The sequence below is a fragment of the Cicer arietinum genome, chromosome 1 (genome assembly GCF_000331145.2).
Source record: "Cicer arietinum cultivar CDC Frontier isolate Library 1 chromosome 1, Cicar.CDCFrontier_v2.0, whole genome shotgun sequence".
NCBI classification, from domain to species: Eukaryota; Viridiplantae; Streptophyta; class Magnoliopsida; order Fabales; family Fabaceae; genus Cicer; species Cicer arietinum.
In genome coordinates this window covers 25,273,760-25,280,033 of record NC_021160.2, presented here as the reverse complement: position 1 = coordinate 25,280,033, position 6,274 = coordinate 25,273,760, and positions in this window count along the sequence as shown.

Below are 6,274 nucleotides of genomic sequence, written 5' to 3'. Positions count from 1 at the left end.
CTCTTTGTCAAGAATTTTCTAAATTGATGCAGCTTGAATTTCAAATGAGTGTGATGAGAAAATTTAAGTTCTTCTTAGGGATACAAATTCAACAAAGTCAAAAAGGTATATATAATCATCAAACTAAATATACAAAAGAGCTTCTAAGAAAGTTCAAGATGAGTGATTGTAAACCTATGGCTACACCAATGCACCCTACTTGTTCACTTGAAAAATATGATTCAGGCGAAAAAGTTGATCAAAAAATTTATGAAGGAATTATATGATCCCTATTTTACCACACCGCTTCCAGACCTAGCATCATATTTAGTGTATGTGTATGTGCAAGATTTCAAGTTGGCCCTAGGGAATCAAATTTAACTCATGTTAAGAGAATACTTAGATACCTAAAAGACACTACCAAACTTACCTTGTTCTACAAGAAATCTCCTAAGTATAAACTTAGTGGATACTGTGATTTTGATTATAATGGAGATAAACTTGAGAGAAAGAGCACTAGTATCAAGTGCACATATTTAAATGATAACTTAATATCTTTGTCAAGTAAGACACAAAACACCATTGTAATGTCAACCGTAGAGGTTAAGTACATTTCATCAGTTGGTTGCAGTTCTCAACTAATTTGGATTAAACATCAACTTGAAGACTACAAAATCCTTGAATCCAACATTCCCATCTATTGCAATAACACTTCCACCATTTGTCTAACCAAAAACCCTATCTTACATTCTAGAACTAAACACATAGAGATCAAACACCACTTCATTAGGGACTTTATTCAAAAAGGGGTACTAAACATTCAGTTTGAGGACACTGAACATCAATGGGCTAACATATTCACCAAACCACTACCTGAAGATAGGTTTTACTTCATCAATAAAAATTTAAAATTTACCTTCATACCTGACTGATATTGTGATAACTTTAAAGTATTTTAGTTTTACATTACTTTTATATTTTCTTGTACTATATTAAAAAAATGATGAAAAAAAAGTCGCATTTTCAAGTCTTTTTATCTGATGACAAAAGGGGGAGAAATATATTTGATAAAGTTTGGAGAAAATTATAGTTAGACTTAGGGGAAGCCCTAAGTTTGGGGGAGTCAAAGAAAACCTGTTATTAAAAATACAAATTTTGTCATCATAAAAAATGGGTAGATTGTTGAAACCAAACTCATTTTATACTTAGAGTTTTTATGATAACAAGAGTATTTTATGAGAACAATATATTTTACTTCAAATAGTATGAAAGAAGATATGGTCAAGATTTGTTGAAGATTTGAACAAGATCTGAAGAATATTTGAAGAAGATTTGATGAAGATTTGAAGAAGATTTTATCAAGATTTATCTACAAACAAATATGAATAGAATCAATTTGAAGAATTTATAAATGCGATCTGAAGAAAATACAATTCAGAATTAAACAAGGACTAAATTGAAGCCCAGATTTTAACTATAAATAGATACTCAATGTTGAAGAAGAAAATCTTCGAAAAGCATAAAAGAGTAGTCTTAGAGTTCAAAGAGAGAAATACTTGTTCTAGTTAGAAATGTTTTCTAAGTGTTTTTTTCTTTGAGTGTGAGAGTTATTATTATTATCATATGTTTTTTAAAAGCAACTACTCAAGTTCCAATTTTTTGTATCCAACTCGATAGTGGTTTAGTTCCTTCATCAATTTGGGGTTGTTAGAAGAATATTAGGCTTGTAGGATCTAGGTGGGTAGTTCCTCAAAAGTCTGGGGTTATCAGGCTGTTTGGGAAGATTGGCTTGACGGGTCAGGTGCTCTGTAATTCAAGGTATTTGAATTAGTGGATTAAAGTCTTCTGAATGAGGGGACTAAATGTAGCCAAGTTAGTGGTGAACCAAGATAAATCTACATGTCAAATTATTTATGCTTTCATTGTTTGTTGCCTTTGAATTGGATTGCTTCAAACATATGTTTAGTTTTTTTTTTAATTATTTCTAATTGGTCAAACAAAATTTGGGTATTACAACTTGGTAGATCTATCACATCATGTGGAACCAACAAAATCCACATGATTTGGTATCAGAGCTTGTCACCAAGTGATAATCTTTGTCCTTAATTTATATTTTCAAGTTTTTGATGTTCTTGAAGTTCTTGGAAATTTTGAAATTTTAGGTTAACTTCTTGAAATTTGATCTTTCTTTTTGTATAATCTTGAGTTGTTAGTTGATTATAAGTGTTATAATATGTGTGGAAAAGTTTAGTTTGATGATTATTTGCTTCATTTTTAGTGAAATTCCAAATCTAGAGTTGCTGGAAAAAGAATATGCATTTCATTAACTTCACTTGCAACTCTCTTTGATCCAAAATTTCCATTGCAAATTTATTTTTCTTCTATACATGTCTGATTCCTCTAAATTGATTATAAAAACCATAGGAATTCAAATATGCTGAGAAAAATCTAAAAATATAAGTGATGCGAAAAAGTGATTCTACACAAAAACACTTTTGAAAAAAAGACATTTTGCAAACAAAAAAAATCAAGAATTGTGCACATTGAAACATGATGTTTTTTTTTCATTTTATTACCTCTTTTAGGCATCGCAATTTTTATTTTAGTACCTTACCTCCCACATATTTGGATCACTTAGTCATTCAATTTTAATCTTTCTTATTTCTTTGATACTCTATTTGAGGGCGTCTTCATTTACGTGGTTTTTTTTTATTTCTCATTTTAAACTCTCTTAGTTTTGTCTTAGAGTTTTCCTTCTTATAATCTTGTGTTGATAACTTTTGTGGACTTATTATATTGTGTTTGGATTCTTTGGTTTGTATTCTTGATTGGGTTCTTTTTAATAACTTAAAAGAGGAGTTTGAGTGTAAAAAGGCAACATTGCACATCATTGAAAAAAGTCGTCATTGAGTGATATGCACGAGTAATACATTTTTTGAGTGTAAACACTTAGTGAGTGGTAAGGGTCTTATTTTTATTTTCTTAATTTGTTCTTATTATTTGCTTGATTATTGTTGTACTTATTGACCTCTTGAAATCATAAGTGGAAGTGAATACCTTGAGAGAATAGTTGGTGAATCAAATAGATAGGAGATCGCATCATAGAAGATCTTCTCAAAATAAAAATGAGTTTGAAATCAAGGGCAAAAGGATACATAGATTTCATGAGGAGACAAGAAAATATAAAGATTATGTGAGGAGGAAAGTAAGTATGAAAAAATATATAAAGAAAAAGAAAAAAGATATGAAGATTATGATGATGAGGTATGAAAAGAGAGATAGAAAAAAATAAAGAAGATATAGAAATTATGGTGAGGAGGAAAAGATGTATGAAAGAAGAACACAATAATGAAGAGTGGTGGCCAATATCTTTAATTAGCACCCCTATATTAAGGCTATTATTCTAAGACCACTCTTTCTATATTGAGTTTTTCTTTAGTACATCTTTTCCCCCTTTATTGTATAGAAAAAACATCAGAAAAATCACTAGTTTCACCCTATTGAATATAATTGCAATTTCCAGCTATTGTTATCTTTAATTAGAACTCCTATAAATACATGTTTTACCATCTAATGTCACAACCACATAGTATAACAATAATTTTACAAATTACAAGGAATGCATTTGATTGTTTCCTTCATGCACTTTTTTTGACCATATTACTCTAAATATTATTAGCGTACACTAACCCCAATCACCAAATATTTTTTAGTCTCTATAAAAAAATTTGTCCAGTTTTTGTCCTAACCATTTTATAAGAATGGAGATCTTTTAGGGACTAAAATATATTTAACCATTAATTTTAAATTCTAAAGACTTTTTCCTACTCAAAACTCACTAAAAAGTCTAACCAAATCCCATGAAATCCATTTTTGAAAAGAATCCATTTAAATTTAAAAGATCTTGAATATCACAAGATTTTTAGTAAGTTGTAAAAAGTTTTGATTGAATACCGTTAGATTTCTACACTTTGTTTAAAAAATTTAAACAGTCATAATTGAATATCTCAAGACATATTTTAATTATATTAAAATCTTGATTGAATACATCAAGCATCACATATTAATGTTTTAAAAAAAAATTCAGTTCTTAATTCAATACACCTCTAAAAATAACAAAAAATTATATATATTAATGCAATAATATCTCATAAAAAAATATTCAAATTTATATTTGTGTTTTGGTTTGATTTTAAAAGATGAATCAAAAATTCGATCTAATCCGAACATTTATCACTAAATAAGATTTAAATACATCAAATAACATTTGATTTAGTATGATTTTTAATTTTTTTTTATCAATTTATAGTTTTTATCTTAATTGGTTTGAATATACACTCCTCTACCAAAAATTTAAAACGTTGGTATACTTTTGATGCCCAATCCTTTCAACATACCTTTTAATAAAATCATTCATTTTCCCCCTTACAATCTATATAATATTCAATATTCATATATAAAGTGTTTAGAACCTTTTTGCATGATGTAAAAAATATATTAAACGTTTTACAAATAGAAAAACATTTTGCTTAAATTTGAAATCGATTGATTTTTTTTCTCATCTTTCTTTTTTATAAAAAAAATTTAAAATATGGAATTTGAATCTTTAGCACAAATCTATATAAGTGTTTAGATGTCATCTATATGTAATCATATGAATTAAAAAATCAAATAAATCATATTCAACTAAAAATCATTTAAAAAGATAATCCATAAAATTTTATCGGTAATTATCTCGGCATGAGCTCCATACTAATTACTTATCTCAATTCATATATCTTTTCTATTAATTAATGCGATAAATTTATTATTATTAATAATTTGTTATCTCAAACTTAGGAATTGTGTTTGGTATTGTGGTTCACATTGCTTATCTCTCAACTACTTTATTTTTTTAAAAAATAATTACTTTTTTATTTTATTACTACTTCCTTGCATCAAAATAGAATGAAAGGTTTATGAGAACAATAATAAAATACATATATCTCAAATCTGCATTCATTCAATACTTCATTTTATCTTTAATATTAGGGTCTGCCAAACATTATAATTTTAAAAGTTTGGAAGACAGAGTTAGTTGCATAAAAATAGCAACCTCCTTGCTACTCCCTATTTCTCATATTAATAGTTGCATTTGTATTTTTCCCAAAAAAAAAATTGTTGCATTTGTAATTAATTATTTCAAACCAATTTTCAATTTAATGAACCATTAATTATAGTTTTTTCCACTAATTTACTATTATTTATCGCATCACAATTAATTATTTTCTTAAGAAATATAGACAACTTAAATAAAGAAGCCAAGAGAGTTTGTTGCATAAATAATATTTTACAATTTAAGACAAACAAAAAATTTACAATCAATTTTCTTACACTTTTATTTTTATATGTATATATTTGTGTATATCACAAATTTTACCACGTTATTAGTATATGTAATAGAACATATATAATATATCAATAAAATATAAATTGTCACTACAAAAAAAATGATCTACTGTAACACTCAAGTTTTAGTGATATTATTTTACCGTCACTATAATTTCTTTTAGCTACAGACAGAGTGTCACCTATTCTATATAATAACTTTTAAAAAATAAAATAAAATATTTAAGTCTAAAAAATATTCACTTATTTTACTGTGTTTCTTTCCAATTTCCATTTCAGAATCCTTTTCCTATTCTTTTTTTTCTCCTTCTATTTCCTTCTCAAATTTTCTTCTCCTTCTATTTTCTTCTCAAATTTGTTCAAAAGGTATTCTCAATTTCAATTCTCCATTTCATCTCACAAATCTCAAATTAGGGTTTTTCTCGTGACTTACTAGACTTTTCCCCTATTCTCGCAATTTAACCTCTGCGTCAATGGGTTTCTGCATCATTTTCTGCGTAAATTGGGCCTAGCGGTGTTGAAAGTCCAACTAGCTAATCGGTACTCGATATGTCCACTGACGATAGGATCTTACATTCATCGATCGGTTTGCGTAATACGAGAGCGAAAATGGAGAAGAGGATCACCCTACTTCAGACCGTTGCCACCGCTGGTGTTTTCTCTACCGTTTCCTTCTGGTAACTATTTCTAAACTCTCATTCTAACTAATTTGCTACGAACCTAATCTGAATTAAATTCGCGCTGTTTAGGTATGGATTCATGTTTGGCCGAGAATCCTCTCGCAAAGAGCTCTCTCAGTTAATTGAAGATCTCCGTCGTGGAAATCCAACTTCTCCTCCTCCTCCTCATTCTTGAAGGTCTTTCTTCTTAATTGTACTCGTTATGATTTTTCGACGCTTACCTATAT